Here is a 20,116-nt window from a genome sequence, read left to right on the forward strand (position 1 = left end):
AATATTTTATACACGGAGGCTCTCTCCGCGTTTAAATTTGTGCACTCTTTGTCCCACCACGGGTTGGGAGGACGGATGTTAGTTTTCGCGCCGGGTACGCGTTTCGTCTGAGCTTGGGTCGCCAGCCAAAAACGTGTACTCTTCCTCCGGAGGAAGTTGTTGAGTTCTTTCAAGTTTCTCAGATATCGAGGTCGCATAGCTATTCCAATCAATATTTCGTGTGAGGTCATACGGAACATTGATTGTCTTCGATCGTTTTCCGCCGCTGGTGATTGATATTACGATCGGTAGATGATCGCTACCGTGGGGATCAGGAATTACCTCCCGCGTGCAATCCAACCGTAGCAATGTCGAGCAAAGGGATAAATCCAGCGCACTTGGTCTTGCTGGTGGTGCAGGGATCCGTGTCATTTCTCCCGTATTCAAAATTGTCATATTGAAGTTGTCGCAAATATCATGGATCATAGCTGATCTGTTATTGTCGTGAAGACAGCCCGTACCGTGTGTGTTAAAGTCGCCTAAAACCAACGTCGGTGCGGGAAGGAGCTCCATGATATCACTGAGCCGCCGATGCCCAACCAAGGCTCTAGGAGGAATGTAGATGGAAGCAAACCAAAGGTCCTTACCTTCGATTGTAACATGACATGCGACAACTTCAATACCTGGTATCGAGGTGAGGTTAATTCGATAAAAAGAATAGCACTTTTTGATCCCCAAAAGTACACCTCCGTAGGGATCATCTCGATCCAGGCGAATAATGTTAAAATCGTGGAAGTTTAAGGGTATTTCAGAAGTTAGCCAAGTTTCGCACAATGCAAATGCGTCACATTTCATATTATTTACTAGAAATTTAAATGAATCTATTTTTGGGATGATACTTCTGCAATTCCACTGTAAAACAGTGATTAGATCCGTGACCTCGGTGGATGATTTAGCCATCGAAGGATACAATCGCTGAGAGAAGGGGCCAATTTGCAGTCAACTGCTTCAAATATGTTTTTACTGTTGGCATGAAAGCAATTAAAATGCTTCTAAGAGGCTCAGAAATATTGAAAGTTGTAAAAATCCAGTCCACAACATCAGAGAACTTGTTGGTTATCTGGGAGATTTTCAGGGACGCTTGGGGATTTTGTAGTCCCTGGAAGTGATGGGAATTCCATATCGGAATTGAGTTTTCCGAGACCAGGAGCTTTTTGCTTCGGTGGTTTGTCACGATTCCCGTTAGCTGTAACTTTTCGAAGCCCTTCGGAAGACACCTTCGAACCCTTACTAGGGAGCTTATGATAGGATTTGTTTGCTCTTTTCCTATAGCTATGAGGGACCGCCGAAGATGGACCTTCCAAAGGGTTGTCGGAATCGCTCTCGTCAGTTGACAAGCAGGCATATGAGTTCGTTGTCTGTTTAGGAGGGGTGGCACTCTTAACCATCTCGGCAAAGGAACGCTTGGAGTGTTCCTTCAGGGAACGCTTCATCCGATCTCCTCGCAGTTTGTAAGCGGGACAATCAGAGAGGTCATGCGGACCCTCCTTACAGTAGAGACACTTTTCAGCATCCTTACCGCAAGAGCCGCCCGCATGAGCTTCCCCACAGTTAGCACAACGTGGCTTATTGCTGCAATGAGTAGCTGTATGCCCCAGTTGTTTGCAATTAGTACAATTCATTACTCGGGGTACGAATAGGCGAACAGGTAAACGAACCCGGTCCAAGAGGATGTAGTTGGGCAAAGCAGAGCCGGCGAAGGTCACACGATAAGAGTCTGATTGGGGATAGGACTTTGTTCCATCCCCGGAGATCGATACTGAATGCAATCGCTTGCAATCCAGTATCTTGACGTTCTTAAGTGAGGGATCCTTAAAACAGCCCACCCCGTACTTAAGAACGTCCTCGCAAGTCAAACTCGAATCGGTGACCACACCGTCGATTTCGACTTCGCGAGCTGGCACGTAGACGCGGTACTCCAGCGTAAAAGGATCCTTTTGAACAAGCTCATTAGCCTGTTTTGAGCTGGTAAACAGGACCCTGAGCTTGTCTGGACGTATTTTATCAATACTTTTGATGGTATTATATCGCGATGTCAGGTCCCGCGATATTTTTAAAATATTCAGTTTTTTTTCCTTTGATTTGGTCCGGAAATAGACCGCGTAAGGCCCGGCCGGTAGTGCGAGCCCATCAGGATAGCTCTTTATGCGTGACTTTTTACAGTCAAGAGAGGTCTCCATTTGAACATCGGGCGCGGGGGGGTCAGGATTTAAATTAGACATGTCGCGGAACTACTTCCGCGCAGAAACAAATGATTCGGGGGGAAAATATAATGGTCAAATGAAGAAATAAAAATAAACGAAGTAACAGTACTTAACTTAAGATCCAACGGGGGACACCAAGCTGGACTTTGTCGATCGGCGTATCGCCGCTTTGATGGTGTGCAAAAAACCTCCGAGAGGAAAAAGCACTTATTTATAATCCGCACAGTTGCCCTTGATCGACAAAACAATACCCGGCTAACGGTACCGTTTCGATCGACCGCTCACAATAAGGCACTGTTCTATTATATAATGCGCAAAAAAAACCTCTCAGAGGAAAAAGCACTATTGTCTACACAATATCGTCCGACCACTTTATCACACACACAACTGGTTTTCAATGCTCTCGCAGTAAATCCAATTCACGTCCGTTCGCTCGGAAGATTAAAACGGCAATGAAAAAAAAACTATCTTGACTTACCTGAACAACTACAGAAATGGATAACAAGTCAACAGACTTCACATATTCCCATTTGTTTTGCACTGCTGGAAAGACCAATTTGGTTCAAGGCTGATTTTTGTAAAGCCTTCCATCAAAACGCTATATCTATGAAACTGTCCGTTGTACAAAAAATGGTGCCCCTCGAAGAAGTTATAAAAATTCGAAAGGGAACTTAAAAAAAAAACAAACCAAAAACAAAATTCCAAAAAAATACAGGTTTGTAAAGGGTGATTTTTGCTGGTATCTTTTTGGCAACACTGTTTTTGACAGATCACCCGAGAGTCGTGTCTTGTGTCATTATCAAACTTGTTCAGTTTAGTCTATAATTTAATCATTAATCGTCGTTTGATCTAGAATCTAATCATGAATTGGCAAAGTTAGAGGAAAATTCACTTTTTTTCGAAAAATTGTGTTCAGCGACGAAGCTGAATGGATACGTCAACAAGCAAAATTGTCTGGAGTATAGACCAGTCAGAAGCATTGCAAGAGCTACCATTGCATCCCAAAAAAGTCACTATTTGGAATGGATAATGGGCTGGTGGCTTTATTCGTGAAATACCGACCGACATGTTGGAGAGAGAGTCAAAATTGGACCTTACCCAACATTTGCATGAAATCATCTTCAAACATTAAATTATGTTGATAGTTAAACATTAAATTATGTTGATAGTTAAACATTAAATTATGTTGATCGTTCTATAGATTCCAATAGGGATTTCATAAATCAACCTCTCAAAAAAATCACCCTTTATAAAAGACAGGACCGAACACAATGACATGACAAATGAAACGATTCCTAGGTTCACATATGAATATAAATTTATGATTATGGTGGATGCGCTTAACTGAAAACCTCTTCTAATTTAAACGCTTAGATTGTTTACGAATGAAATAATAGGTTTATTCTCGTCTAGTTGTTTTCCATCATGGAGAACTGGAGTTTCATTCACTATTCGTGAGTTTAGAAAATATTCTAAATTAAAGCCGAAAATGTGGCACTACTAGTTTTCATGTACTAGGCTTATTTGTATGTGTTTACTGAGAGAAGCTTACTGTGTAATTAGTTTTCTCGCTGGAATCTAATCAAGTATAAAATGCGCAATATATTCTAGAACTCTAGTTCGTATATGAAGATACCAGTGTGCCCGATCCTGTCGACACATGAATCCATTTTTAGGCGTGTACTATTGAAGTCGGGGCCAATGAAACAGATTTCACACGGGTGGTGAGTGAAACTTGACGTTATGCAGTAGTGAGTAAAGAATAAGAGTAAAATTCTTTTTTTATTATTATTAACATTATTATTATAATATCTGATAATGTGAACTCGTTTGATGGAACTTTATTCAAAAGATTTCTCCCGAATTTTCACATGCAAAATTATCCGAGTAGGGAGAGCTCCATACTGCCATCGGCGCTCATTGAAAAAATGTTTTCGAAACAAGTTAAAAGTGAAAAATCCATCGAACCCATATGCGAGCACTGCTAGTCATATAAAAAAAATGTTACGGACGAAAATACTACTGACTAATGTCAGACATAACTGAAATACATGAATACGAATTAAACAGACATGCTTTTCCATACTTCGGTAAAGTTTTCTTCTTTTTTATACCTATTTACTATAAAAAAAATAAAGAAACGTAATGGAAATACATTCATGTCGAATTTGGAATAATTGCATTTTTCATGATACTAACGCAACATATTCGTATTTTTGTATTTTCAGCGGTAACTTTCGGAATGTGTCAAAACCTATCCCTCGCTTATGAACCGAATCCTACCGCATTGGTCTAGTTGTCATTGAATCAAAACATGTTTGTTTCGCATGTGTGTCATCCTACTGTCATAGTACTTCTGAATTGTTTAAAAACGTCAGCAAACCACGTATCATGTTGTTTAAGGGCTGAGGACAGTACCGTAAAGTGGTAGGTTTTTTGCTATTTTCCCGTTTCAAATTGAATTTTCTTGGAAACGGTGCAGAATCCCACCAGACAATGTCTTCGAAATTTAGTTGAGAATATTCTGTGAAATTTTCAGGATAATTCATTGAGTTTAGCGGTCGTGTTGTATTTTTTTCTGACTGAAGAACTGCTGAAAATTGAAACGCTCAGAAATGCATACCTCTACTTGTTAATCGAATATCTCGGCTTTGTATCATAAATCTACCGTGACACTAACTGTCACTTGCTTATACGCCCTTTTGGAAAATCAACCGTGATATGTATGGCGATACACAGAGAAAAGTTTAATAAAACAAATTCTGGTTAACGATAAAAGTTTTCGTTAATATGCTGACAATAACAATTTTGATTCAATTCGACAAATGTTTAAAACAATCAAGTTACGGTTTTCTGCGTATATGTAGCACTAAAGCCGTTTTTGTGATCGTGGTTGAAAAGTTGTCCCTACCTGGTATTATAGCAAAATGAGGAACTGCAAACTTTACACAATTAATTTTGCAAATATAATGTCATGTGTTTGGCGAGCGATACACCTACGCAATTAAAGTCTAACGATCGAATATGCAACGTAGCAAGAAACCCAGGATTCAACATTGTGGTATGTTGTCTGGACTATTTACTGCCAACCCATAATTAAAATTAATTGCATGATTTTTTCCGCTTGCCATTGGATGCGTGTAATGAAATTGTAATGATTCAAATAAATTAATTGATAAACAAAGATCAGGTTCACAATTATTAAGGTTCCGGTTTTTTGTATTATTTGTTAAATTAAATGCACTATAATTCACACACGATATTTTTTAACATCCTCGTTTTGGTTTTGATTGGACAACTAATCGTAATTATCAGTTTCACACGGGTTGCAGTGCCTCTGTTAAAGTCGTAAATGGATTCTTTAATACTTCCAGCATAACACAGCATAGCGTTACCCCAAGGGAGCCATCTTGAACTACTTCTTTTTGTGCTATACGATAATATTATTTCTAGTAAATTGTCTAGACTTAAAATAACGTATGCCATATCTCAAAGTAACTGGATCATTACAAGTCTTTTGCCAATGATTTATAGATAAACCGAATATTCTTCCAACATCAAGACAACCCAACACACACGAAACATTACATTCACGTCAGTGAATTAACTTCGCAATTGAAAGCAAACTCAAACTAATCAACATCGAGTGGTCCAGCATGACTAACTTCTTGTGATGCATTTAATTTACAAGCTGGAGGACTCGTTGCACATACACTTAAACTGAACATCAACAAACGGACAGTGACAGAGTTGGCCACCAACCAGTTTGGTCAGCGATTTGACGCGGCGTGACATCGTCGTGAACTGTGACTCTAATTGAATAATGTTACTGGAATTGAATTTTTCCAGATAGTTCATCTTCATCACCGATCTTTGCTCTCATTTTTCTTCCGTCGCGGACACCACAGAAGCAGTTTATGGTCGGGTCGTATTAGTAACTGATGCTTGCACGGGGGAGTTTTCTTTTTTTTTTGCTTTCCCCAACATCGGTTCCATACCACGCTGACAGCAGAAGCGCTTTCGCATTGGTAACTAAAGTACGGCGTATTTCGTACCAGCACGAGAGAATGACGGAGAAGCCTACGGTGCTACCGTAATCAACTCAACCAGCCAATCCGGTCTTAAATAATTCAATAAAATTGAAAATAAAATTGCAACCTTCATGGCAGGATTATGTATCTGGACTCGATGAATTGGAATGATGGGAAATTGGCAGTGAAATGCTGTGAAATCACTAGGCAATAATGGCACTAGGAAGCGGGAAAAAGATAGTGTTAAAGTATTTGAATTAAATACCACACAAGAAATGGATAGTTTGTGTTTTCGAAATAATATTCCATGGCATCGAAAACAAATAAATCAAAGTAACCATCGAGAATTGATGTGTATGACATACTCAAACAAACAAATGTGACTTTTAAAAAGTTATGATTTACTTGTTTGCGTCTAGGACAGGGCCTGACAATTGTTCATCCACTTCGAGAGACAGTTTCGGACCAGCTCGTGATTGGTTGAAATTGACATAAGCAAGTACAAGTTGTTGAAATTAATATTACTGCAGGGCGATAAAAAAAATATTGTCAGTGTCGTCAGTAACAATGTGGTTTGATATTGCATATTTTGTTTTCCGGATCATCTTTTTAGAATTAATAATTTCAATAGGATACAAGTTCAATTTGTTTTTAATCAATGTGGAAAGTATACGAGTACATTTAACAATCACTGGATGATACAAAGAGAAAGCCAGAAATCACGAAGTGTGATATGGATGAGAATATTGATTATGTTAGTTGTACTTGAGAATAACACCAAATCTTTGGATACCTTTGTTTGCTAGTATTTTTCTCAAATTGAATATTTTGGATACCTTAATAAAGATGCAAAAATTACTTACCCAAAAATAAGCGTTTAAATTTTTTTTAATAAACTGTTTCAACTAAACGTTTTCTTTAAAACAAGCATTTGATCAAAATGAATTCAGAGCTATATTTTTGACTGATATAACATTTTTGACTGATATAACATATAGCCGATTTCACTATTCTAAGAGAAAGTAAAGAATAGTGAAATCGGTTGTTTGCCCAAAGCACAAAACGTCTTTTAGCTAAACCCCAATATAATCAAAATCTGTGGTCGGCCAGTTCAGTCGCCTATTCGTTTTCTTCGGGACGTCAGAAAAGACATAACATTTCGGCGCAATATGAAAAAGTGTTTCGCAAATAGTGTTAACTTTACGTCTGCCTAGCGGTTCAAATTGAACTGTCTAAGTTTTTGCACTAAGCAGTTCAAATTTGAACTGCTCTGAACTAACGAGTCGAAGACGATACGTATAGAATAGATAAATAAAAACTGTCCCAGAAAGTATGGACGCAACCAAAAACCGCTGCCATTTCGCAATGGTTCAGAATCTGTCTATTTTTATGGCTGAGTCCACTTATCTCTAACCACTTGTGCAATTGTTTATTCGTTTTCATTAGTTTGTTTCGAAATGCGTGGACTTTCAGCAGTCGAAAAATTGTGTACAAATGGTGCACAGAACGCGGACTGTCACTGAGAAAGATAGCAAAAATGGAAGGAGTAAGTGAAAAAGCCGTGCGAAATGCAGTCAGGAAGTTCGGTTAGGATAACACCTTTGAGGATAAACCGAAAACGGGTAGAAAAAAAGGTCCTGCGAACCCTCAGTTGGATGAACGTATACTGAAGGCGTTCGAGCAAAAGAAGGACGTTTCAGTTCGGGATGTGGCCAAAAAAGTGGACACTTCGAAGTCAAATGTTCTTCGTGCTAAGGCACGTTTGAATCTTTGAACCTATAAGAAGCAGAAACAACCAAAACGTAGACCGATACAAGAAGCATCGATCAGGCCGAGGGTTCGAAAGCTGTACAATACGATTCTTGCTGGAAATTTGAACTGCATAATCATGGACGACGAAACCTACGTGCGAGAAGGGCAAGTGTTAAACCAGTCCGAGACATCAATTGAAGTCGAAAAATTTGGTAAGAAAGCTATGGTCTGGTAAGCAATTTGTAGCCGTGATAAGATTTCGAAACCCTTCATCACCACTGCTTCAATGAGCAGCGAAATATAAATCAAGGAATGTTTACAAAAACGCCTTCTACCCATGATTCGAAGCCACAAGGGTCCTGTTGTCTTCTGGCTAGATCTTGCTTCTTGCCACTACTCGAAATCAACGGTAGAATGGTATACTACCAAAAATGTCACTTTCGTCCCAAAAGGCATAAATTCACCAAATTGCCCACAACTTCGACCAATTGAGGAATTTTGGGCAATAACGAAGGCACATCTTAGGAAACATGTCTCGGAAGCCGAAACCATTCAACAGTTCAAAAAATATTGGAAAAAAGTGTTAAAACTTGTCGCCAAGAAGACGGAATTTAATAAGGAACTTTTGCAAGAAGGTGCGCCAGCTAATCTACAATGGCTAAGTAGCAAATGTAAAGAATAATATTCTGTTGTTGTAGTCTAATATTATCAGTATATCGAATAAAATTTGAATATCTAACACTTGTGAATTATTTACAGCGAAATCAAAGTGCGTCCATACTTTCTGGGATTTCAAATTCGCTTGTTATGAGAGGAGAAGCTTTTTAGAATGAATAACTATCTCTGCAACAGTGATCGCGAGGAATGTATTATTTATAAAAGAAAGCAACCGGAATAAGAAGAGAAATATTTTTCTGAGAAAAGAGGCCAGTTGTCTGGTCCTGTCCTAGGTTTGCGTGTATTTCTGCTCTATCACTACCAGAGTTCAATCGAATGAATAATTTATGCCTTTAGTTAATTTAAAAAATCTCAATCGTTTTAATTTTTAGTTTAGATCCTTTGGATTTGAGTGAGCTCAGCCCCACAAATTATTTCAAAATGCATTATCGATAACTGTTCATTTTACCGGCTGCTCGGCCATCCATGGAAGTTGACCATCAATGTCAACTTCCCTCTCTGAGCAGCCTAGATAACCGTGTAGTGTCGGTAGCGTTTTCCCAACTGGCTAAGAATAACGCTACGGTCCATCTGCACCGTTGGTATAAGTCCACCAAACAGGTAAGCCGTGTGGCATCCGGCGGAGTTATTTTCTACCAAGAATTGATCCACTGGTTTCCTGTTCCATGTTGTAAAAGGCCACAAAAATAGGAACTCCTAAAAAATGCACCTTTTTCCGTACCGATGACTGAATGGCTACAGGTGGTTAAACAATGCAGTCGTGAACGGAATATCTTGGGATTTTCCCTTACTGTGTTAAGCGAAGCTCTGGCACAGTTGACGACTTCTTTCTTCGCAACTCGTGGGATTTAAATGATTAAAACATTGAAAAAAAATCCTTACATGGTTCGCTATAAGCGATTATAAGCCAATATATTTGGTTTCTTCTAGTTGTTGTACGATAAGTGCTGGAGATGGAGTGTTCATTACTCTAATTGATAATGGTTAGAGTGGCACAAATCAATCTCCAGCATAAACCTACAGCAACTATAAATCTATCCAGACTTCTGCAAGAAGGTAAAGCTTCTATAGCTTGGTTCAAGAACCATACTTTCAAAAGGGAAACTTCTACGTTGGAAAATTGTTAAACTTTGTTGCCTTCAACAAGAACGGTATGACTAATCCACGTGAAATGCCTCGAGCATGCATACTTGCAAATAGTGCATTCGATGTTTATCTCATATCGGAGCTCACAACTCGGGATATTTATGCTGTCACAGTTGGTATGACTATTGATGGCATAGACAGGAAATATGTCTATAATGTCTCACCAAATCATTTGGGGCAGCACAGATATAAATTCAAGAGGCTCTGATATGATGGAATTTGTGAGCAGTACAAACCTGCACATAGTCAATGCAGGAAATCGACCAACTATTGCGAGATCTGGAAGAGGGGAGGTTTTGGACGTAACTCTCTGCTCTGATAGAATTGTACATGAGTTGGTGAATTGGCTCGTCTCCGATGAGCTCGAACCTTCGTTGTCTGATCATAAGTACATCTTCTTTGATCATTCAAACGTTATATCATTTATATTATCACATATCGTAATCCCAAATCTACAAACTGGGACCTCTATGAAGAGGGCTTGGCGACTAGATTTTACGGATACTAACCAACAATTGAAACCCCAATTGATTTGGAAATTGTTGTCGACGAGACAAACTCACTCATAGTTGCAGCATATGAAGAGGCTTGTCCACTTCGGATTGTGCGAGCTACTAGAGGAACTCCTTGGTGGAATGCTGAACTTGCTAGACTAAGGAAACTATACAGAAGAGCTTGGAACCACCGACGCAGAGATGGGTCGGAGGCATTCGTGACGGGTCGGAGGGCTTGCAAAAATGCTCTTCGATCGTCTGAGCGAAGTGGTTGGAAAAGCCTCTGTACAAATGTCTCTAGTCTCAACGAGGCTAGCAGATTAAATAAGTTACTTTCGAAGTCTAAGGACTTTAATGTCAGTTTATTAAGAACTTCAGATGGTGAGCACTTGTCTGATGAAGGCGATGTACTTCACTATCTTTTTAACACTCACTTTCCAGGATGTATAGATCCATCACCGACAGCTCTTCCCGAGACGTTTAAAGGTAGTTACGATTCTTGGACCCTTGCTCGAAGCGTTGTGACGATTGAATCGGTCAAATGGGCAGTTGAGAGTTTTGCTCCGTACAAGTCTCCTGGAAAGGATGTAGTTTTCCCAGTGTTACTGCAGAAAGGGTATGCACATTTCTAACATGTTTGGAAGAAAATACTTACTTTTAGTCTTGCGACGAAGGAATAGACACAGAAATTAGTGATGTAAGTATTCCAGAATTCTCAAAAACTTCTTCGCTTCACAGACAAAATGTGACTGAAATTTTGGTCTATTGCCAAAATTTCAACCGCATGAAAAGCCCGGCCAAAATGAAAAAAATTCATCAAAATTTAATAACCTCCTCTTTCGACGTAATCCTTGGAACTGAAAGCAGCTGGGATGAAAGTGTAAGAAACGAAGAAGTATTTGGAAATAATTTTAACGTATTTCGGCACGACCGAAATTTATCTCTCTGTCAGAAAAAATCTGGAGGTGGAGTCCTCATAGCCATTTACTATTGCTTTACTTCTGCAGAAATTATTACTCCTAAATATAAAGAATTTGAGCATGTATGGGCCAAAGTTTCAATATTGGGAGAAGAACATATTTACTGCTCTGTCTACTTCCCACCCGAAAATGCGAACAAATTCTCTTTTGAATTATTCTTTCAATCTTTAGACACAATTATTTCGAATATGGAACCTGAAGTAAAGCTTCATATTTTTGGCGACTTCAATCAACGTAATGCGGACTTCATTTCTGACATTGAAAATGAATCAATCTTACTTCCAGTCGTAGGAGAAAACGAAACATTGCACTACTTTTTCGACAAAATTTCTAATTTTGGCCTACATCAAGTAAACTCCGTAAAAAATCAACAAAACGCATATTTAGACCTTCTTTTCACAAATTGCACAGAAGACTTTTGTGTGAACGCATCAAACCTGCCATTATGGAAAAATGAAGCATTTCACACCGCAATTGAATATTCATTATTAACACACAATGCATCCCTTCCCTACGACTTGGAATATGAGGAAGTGCCGGAATACAATAAAATTGACTTTGAATAAGTCAAGTGTAGACTAAGTATAATAAATTGGCGGAACATACTGAGTACAGAAGGAAATGTCGACGTCGAAGTAAACAAATTCTATCACATTATAAACAAAATCACTTAATAAATGTACTCTTTACACTGACTTTAGCAAAGCCTTCGACCGTATTGACATACCTTTACTTCTACACAAACTACAAAAATATGTCATAAAACATACTCTTCTTGAATGGCTCAAATCATACTTAACGAATCGTGTGCATGTAGTCCGCTTCTAAAACATTCTGTCTGAACCAATAAATGTAACTTCTGGCGTACCTCAGGGTTCTCACTTAGGGCCTCTCCTTTTCATTTACATATAAACGACATTTCCTTCATACTCAAAAATCTGAAAGTGCTTATATATGCAGACGACATGAAACTCTTCATGGAAATTAAAAATATCAACGACGCTGTAATATTCCAGAACGAAATCAATCTGTTCCACATTTGGTGCTGCAAAAGTCTACTCCAACTCAATGTAAAAAAATGTAACTCAATAACTTTCAGTAGGAAAAACTATATCCACAAACATACATCTAGGAAATCAACTTGTAGAAAAATGTAAAATTGTAAGAGATTTAGGCGTAATCTTAGACTCCAAGCTCACTTTTGTGGAACACTACAATACCATAATCAATAAAGCTAATAGCATGCTGGGCTTTATTAAACGCTTCAGTCATAGCTTTCAGGACCCATACACAATTAAATTATTATACACTACATATGTCAGACCTATTTTGGAATATAGCAGCCTAGTATGGAATCCATAAAATATTATTCACGAAGAACGCATCGAATCTATTCAAAAACAATTTCTTTTATATGCACTTCGTAAATTAAACTGGACAGCATTTCCTCTACCATCATATGAAGCACGCTGCATGCTCATCAATATACAAACATTTAAAGAACGCCGCGACTTTGCAATGTTTTATTTTATCAGCGACATTATTTCTCAACGCATTCAATCAGCTCCATTATTATCGCAATTAAATTTTTATATACCTAGCCGTCAACTACGTTCCAGGAAATTATTTTTAGAAAAACAAGCTAGAACAAATTATGCAAAATACAGTCCAGTCAATCGAATAATGCGCCATTACAATCAATACTGCGAACATCTTGACCTTACTATGTCAAAAAATCAAATCAAATCTCAGCTTTGTCGTAGAAATAATGCGTAGTATCTAAGTAAACATTGTAAACCATTTTTATGTAGTCTACATTTGCTTGACGAAATAAATAAATTTCAAAATTTTAAAAATAAATAAACTTGGACAGGATATATTCCAAGAGCTTGGCAGGGAATCATTGGCAATTTTTTTCCCAAAGGCGATCGCAACACTTATGAGGAAGCGAAGAGTTTCAGGCTTATCAGTCTTAGCTCATTTCTTCTTAAAACAGTGGAACGCATAGTCGATCACAATATCAGGAATGTTAGTTTGGGCGTGCATCCGCTACATGGAATGCAATATGCTTACCAGCGTGGAAAGTCCACTACAACGCTGTTACATGATGTTGTGTACAATATTGAAAAAGCTTTCTCACAAAAGCAATCTTGCTTGGGAGTTTTCCTAGATATTGAAGGTGCCCTTGATAACGTGTCTTTCAATTCAGTTCTGGAAGCAGCCCGTGGTCATGGCATACCTTCTAGTATCACAAATTGGATACACGCAATGCTTAGCAATCGACTTCTTTGTTCATCGCTTCGGCAAGCAGAGATTAGCAAGCTGAGTGTCTGTGGGTGTCCTCAAGATGGTGTACTATCCCCACTTTTATGGAACCTTGTCGCTGATGGTTTGTTAACGAAACTAAATAACCTTGGATTTCCGACTTATGGTTTTGCCGACGATTATCATATATTACTGACCGGTATAAGCTTTTACACTCTCTTTGATTTAATGCAGCAAGCTCAACGATCTGTTGAGTAATGGTGCGGTCAGGTTGGATTATCTGTAAATCCGGGCAAAACATCAATGGTGCTTTACACTCATCGTAGGATAATCACAGGAGCTCGTCCGTTACAGTTCTTCGGTTCAGAGGTCACTGTGGTCGATCAAATTAATTACGTCGGAGTTATTCTTGATTCAAAACTGAATTGGTTTGCTCACATTGACTTCAGGATTAAAAGAGCTTGCAGGGCTTTCGGCCAATTCAGACGAGCTTTTGGAAAATCATGGGGACTCAAACCCAGATACATTCATTGGATCTACACAACTATTGTTAGACCAATTTTATCATACGGATGTCTTGTATGGTGGCAGAGAGAAGAAGTTGCGACAGTTCAGTCAAAGCTAAATCATCTCCAAACGATAGTCCTAATGGCGATGACAGGAGCGTTCACGACAACTCCTACTGCTGCTCTAGAGGTGCTACTGGGCATTAAACCACTACATGTGTTGTGTATACCGTCTTAAGGTTACAGGGCTTTGAAACAGTAACCCTATAGACTATGCTACTAGCCACACTCGCTTGTGGTCTCAAATGGTTACGTGGGATGAGTATTTACTCGTTCCTAGTGACCTAACTCTCACATGGAGTTTTCCTTTCAAAACATTCAATGTGAGCTATCCTCTTCGTAAGGAATGATTGTCTGGTTGTCTGGAACGACAACTTGAAGAACACATAAAATATTATACGGACGGTTCTCTGTTGAATGGTCGTGCTGGTGTCTACTGTCGTGAAATGAGGCTAGAGCAGTCTCATTCACTTGGTAGATACTGTACTGTGTTCCAAGCAGAAATCTACGCGATTCTGTGTGGAATACAATCGGCACTTCAGCAGAGGATCTGTGGTAAACGAATTTATTTTTGTTCCGATAGTCAGGCAGCCTTAAAAGCACTCAGTTCGAATGATTCACGGTCGAATCTAGTGATCGCATGTCGAACTCAAATTGAAGACCATAGCATTTCAAATGCTGTCTACTTCTTGTGGGTAACCGGCCATTCTGGTATTACTGGAAATGAATGGGCTGATGAGTTGGCTAGAGCTGGTGCAACGAATGATTTCTTTGGTCCTGAACCAGCTTTACCACTTTCAACTAGTTGGATGAAACACAAGATTCGTTCTTGGGCTGCATCCAAACATGCCAGCCACTGGCGCAGTTTGCAAACTTGCGCTCAAATAAAAGCATTTTTACCAGATTTAAATCTGAAAATGGCATTTTTCCAAGCTTCATTGCAGTATTCTGGTCGGAACTATGACTGGAAATTGCAAACTTAATTATAACATGGCTACTATTCAATGTGCTGAGTATTATTCGTGTGATTTGTGTGAATGCGATTATGGTACCTCATATCATCTGATATGTAACTGTCCCGCATTGACTACGTATCCGGGTTTTTGGTTCTCCATACATGGTTGAGTCTGTGTATGCGGAGCTACAATTAAAGGATATTCTCTCATTTCTCACCCAATGTGGTAAGGAGCTATAGTCAGAAGGGTTCATCGTTCTTCCTGGAGTGAATGAATCCTTTCTGTATTCACCTTAAATAGGGTTTAGCAGATTGTTTGGCATCCTTTATGAGGTACCGAATTTACTTCTGCTCGTACATACTGCGAATCGTTCTGCATTCTTCCGGGAGTGCTTTGTAAAATCTCTAAATCCTCTCGGGGGTTGGAGGTTTTTTTAACTGTGCATCGTTCATCAGAATTAACGCACATAGTAACAAACCTAAATAGGTTTTACAGCAGACTGTTCGGAACCTCGTAGAGGTTCAGAATTTACTTCTGCTTCCACTAAATGTGATCCCCAGCGGATTGTTCAGCAGCTCTTAGGGGTGCAGAATTTACTTCTGTTTTTTTTTTGTGCTTTTGTGTCGTCAATTTTTCCCATCCTCCTAGTCCAACCCTTACCATTTCCTTTCAATCCTTCCCTCTTATATATCGGGAAAATGATGCTAAAAACATGTTGATGGCAAGTCGCAAATCTCCAAATATCAAGGGAAACGTGCCATTTGAGCCAATTTCTGATTTGAGTTCTGATTCCTGATTCCTGACTGAGGGCTCCTAATGAACCGTTCATTCACAGCATTCTGCCTGTATCCCGGCCACATACAGGTTTTAAAGAATGTTCATCCCTTGAACGAAACAGATGGAATGCGCACTGGATTGCACCGTTCTAGTCGTAGTTCCGCCCGATGTCGATTACTCTACCACCACCATCACCGGCGTAACCGGCTTTTGACCTTCGACTGCCAGGCGGCGATCGTTGACACACCCCACATTTGGTACGGTGCCTGAATGAATGCGCCCACCGTAGGCGAAACGCGAACCAAACCACATTGTAAAGGATGTAGGCAATTCAACGCACATTCAACTACCCTATCGAGAGCAGGAAATAATGATCCTTCACGCCTCCGCTCAAAGGAAAGGTGCAGCTTTAGCCCCACGGCCACTATCAGCACACAATCGAGGGAAGGGAGCGGCAGCAGCAAGCAAGGGTGGTACATTATTGATTTATGTGGTTAAATATTTACGGTCTCTATCTCTACGCGGTAGCGCGGCTGGCTGGCTGGCTGGCTGTCTATCGGCGACGGGTGGAAGCTTGCGCTGGATTCACGTCTCAGTTCGAGCAATATGATAGGTGAAGGAAGTCGACTGATGGAACTGGGTAGAAAACCATTAAGCTTTGAGGGGGGATGGTAATGGGGTTAATTCATGCTGTGTTTTGAGTTGATTCCATGGCAGTACTTTCAGCGCTTATGGCACGCCTGAAATAATAGTAAGACTGCCGGCGCTTATGTCATAGAGAACCAGATGACACACCGAAATGTTTGATACTGGAAACATTGACATGTTATGTTCTGTTATGGAATTTTTGGATATCAATTTCCTTCCGTAGCTTTTTCAGATAGTAACAGTTTAGATATTTTTCACCGATTTTTTTTCACATTTATTAACCATTTCTTTTTCTTACAGATAACGACTAAATTTCTTGAGTCTAAGGAACAATTTATAACGAGGCAGAAAACTTTTTTCATTTTACACTAAAGCCAAGCTCAAACACCCCAACAATAGCTCTATCATTCATTTAAATGGTTGTACAAACCCCGACTACCGCACAAACTCCGTACTCCGATGCCTAGCCTAGCCTAACCGATGAGGGATGATGTGCCGATGCTTCAAATAGACGCAATTGAGCCCTGTTATGATAGCAATAAACGAATTATCGTTAAAAGATTAGACCATTATTAAGCCTATTCCGGACCGGGTGAGTATCAGTAACGATATTGTTTCCCATTGTGGTACATCGACCACAGCTTTTCAATAAATTAATCCTCCTTCTTTGCCCGTTACAACTGTGATTGAGAGCGAAATGTTACCCGCAGGGATGTGTTTTTGCTGGCCATCGTTCTTGTTTTCGTTTGGCCCTAGGCAATGTCACAATACTGGATTTGTAACTCAGTTAGTTGTAGTATTGAATAGAGTCAAGTATTACTGCGGTTATGAACTTCGGGTTCGAAATGATTTGCGAAGATTCAGAATGTTCCGGCAATAGTAGTACGAACAACCAACGTAACAGATTGACTCCGGAATATTACCTTCAATGACAAGTATTTCACTAAGAAACAATCTAATCCATCGTGACCAATAAAATTTCCATATTATATAGGTAAGAAAGACAACCTCACGTTCTCATGTTTATCAGCGCGATTGACTTTCCGACGAACGTCTTGCTTCTTGCATCATACTGCGAATTTTCCATTTTATCAAAGTTTATTGTTTTCTTTCCAGTTCATTATTCTGCTACCAAAGCTTACTTACCCCTAGCTGTGAAACGTGATGTCGTCTAAATCTCCTCTGCGTACGTGTGTGTGTGTGGGAGAGTGTTTTATCGATACGCTGGAACACGATTGGTTGCACCTTTTTTTATATTTTATAGAAAAAGTTCTTCGTCACACCTGCAAGAAAGAAGAAAAGTGAAGAACATTTTATATACATTCAATTTCGGTAGAACACGTTTCAATGATTTTGACGTGGGACTATGTCTTCGTTTTCTATATAACGGTGCAAATTTAATCCATGAAAAATAAAACAGTACAAAGAATTTTAAATAGATTTTCGATTTCATTACACCTGCTTCATGAAAATATTTCTACGTCTCCATTCAATAAGAAAAAAAAATAATGCATTACAGTGGCCGAAAATTAAAGTTTTGACAAATATCAACCGATTTCTCACTCTCATGGCCTCTTCTAACCGAGAAGACAATTTCGTACTCAGAAGATCGCATAGCATAGATGCTAATATTTAACATAAGCAAGGCAGTTCCGCTAAATCAGCGGTAGTATTGAAATGAATAAATTGGAGTGCGTTTTTCCATTTTTGAATTCAATTGAGCATGCCTCGCTGAGCGAACGTGTGTCGGAAGTTGTTTGCACGGTTGAAAGTGGTAATTTTACACCCCTATTCTGTACGGCGATCGATTAGAAATATTCCGATCGAATGTGCAATTTCCATTCTGCATTCCGTTCGAGTTAGGTATGAACTCGAATATCATTCGTTCGAGTTGTTAAATTCTCGAACATTACTCGATCGATTTGCTTACGTATTACTTCTGTTCGGTTTAAAATCGTTCTAATTTGTTTATACAAGTGTGACGGTTTTGTTTACTAAGAAATTGATAAAATAAATAATATAGAACGCAAGTCGGTGTTGAACAGTCGTTCGCACCGCACCCGTATAGCTCTTGGCTCCTGATTCAAGGCTTCAATCTTTTTCAAGACTACCTGAATCACTAACAGTCTTTTTAAAGGATAACAATTAGTCAGCCTTTCTAAAGGCTATACAAAGAGTGATATTAGAGTGACTAAGAAATTAATCAGTCTTTTTTAAGGCAAGCAATTCAAAGAACTATTCTTCGAACTAATCAGTCTTTATTAAGACTACAACAAAATCAGTCTCTATCAAGACTTTTCCAAACTAGAAGTCTAATCGAAGACTGATTTAGCCTAGTTAATTTAATTTAAAATTTCATTCATTTTAAAAATGCCTGCGTCCAACCGGAAAGGCAACAAGCCTAAGGCTAAAAATAATTCAATACGGAATAAATCACAATCCGTTATTTAACATTTTTCTAATAACATTCACGATCTTATAGAATCTGAATGTAAAAATTAAAGACAACGGACGGATTTCCCTTCCGTTGATTCTATGCCGTCTAACAATATTTACGAGATACTTCCTCAATCCGATTGTAGCGATATAGAAGAAAATTCTTCAAAAAATCCCAAAATGGACGCTTGTCGTTCTGGGAAGAAACAAAAATCTATGCCACCAGTGACGGTGATGATTTCCGACTTCAAAACATTCTGTACTGAACTTTCTACTTTTCTCCCGGAAGTAAAAGTCTCATTTCAAATCGGACGAAGAGGAGAATGTCGAGTCTTGGTTGATGGATTGGAAGATTACGAACGTCTTATCCGATATTTATCCGAGAAACTTTATAAATTTTATTCATATGATATAAAATCAGACAGACCCTTCAAGGCTGTCTTGAAAGGCTTATCAAATGATCAAAGTACTGATGAAATTAAAAATGAACTAAAAGAATTGCTTGGTTTTTTTTTTTTTTATTTATAACAATTTTTATTCAGGCCAATTTGCGTATAGCTTTACGTGGCCGATTTACCCATGTTTTTGTTACACAATATAATTTTTTTATTGTTGGATCTCGTTGTCGTTGGGGAGAGGAGCTTCCATTTCCTTCTAGCGAAGATTGGAGGTCATTTTGTCCGTTGCTCATATCATCCATTGCTACATCGTTGGAATTGTGAGTGGTTTCCGTTTCCTTGTTTTCATTGTTGATCGCAGTCTTGGGTTCATTTGCAGTTGCTGTAGATGCGCTTTGTACATTGATTGCAGTTGATAGTTGGTTAGATGGTGAAGGTGCTTTTGAAACAGGAGCACGGCATTCACTAGTCTCCGTTGTTGGTTGGTTGTCCTTGTTTTTGTTTGTTTTGTTTGTTTTCGCAGTTTCAGTGCAAGGTTTGCCGTAGTGTGCAGGTTGTTCACAAAACTGACATGTAACCAATTGATTTTCATACGTAATCAACGTTTTACACGGATGTATCCCGTCTTGACCACAAATGATGTAAGATGGAATTGCTTTACGTAGTTGCATACGTACCACTCGCACGCCATTCCGGATACCCGGGAAAAAATTCCGCCATACTTCCTTTTCGATGGAAAGAACTTC

The 20,116-nt window shown here is 39.1% G+C and overlaps 1 protein-coding gene across 5 annotated transcripts in view; it reads right to left on the reverse strand.

The window, feature by feature from the left end:
* The window catches only part of LOC131434660 (neuropeptide Y receptor type 2), a 231,705-nt gene that overhangs the window by 126,539 nt on the left and 85,050 nt on the right, over window positions 1–20,116 (reverse strand). For all 5 annotated transcript variants that reach the window (XM_058601614.1, XM_058601616.1, XM_058601618.1 and 2 more), the window contains one exon: window positions 17,683–17,819. The gene's annotated coding sequence lies outside the window, so the exon portion shown is untranslated. The remainder of the gene's footprint in view (window positions 1–17,682; window positions 17,820–20,116) is intronic.

Source organism: Malaya genurostris, chromosome 3, assembly GCF_030247185.1.
Source record: "Malaya genurostris strain Urasoe2022 chromosome 3, Malgen_1.1, whole genome shotgun sequence".
Classification (NCBI taxonomy): domain Eukaryota; kingdom Metazoa; phylum Arthropoda; class Insecta; order Diptera; family Culicidae; genus Malaya; species Malaya genurostris.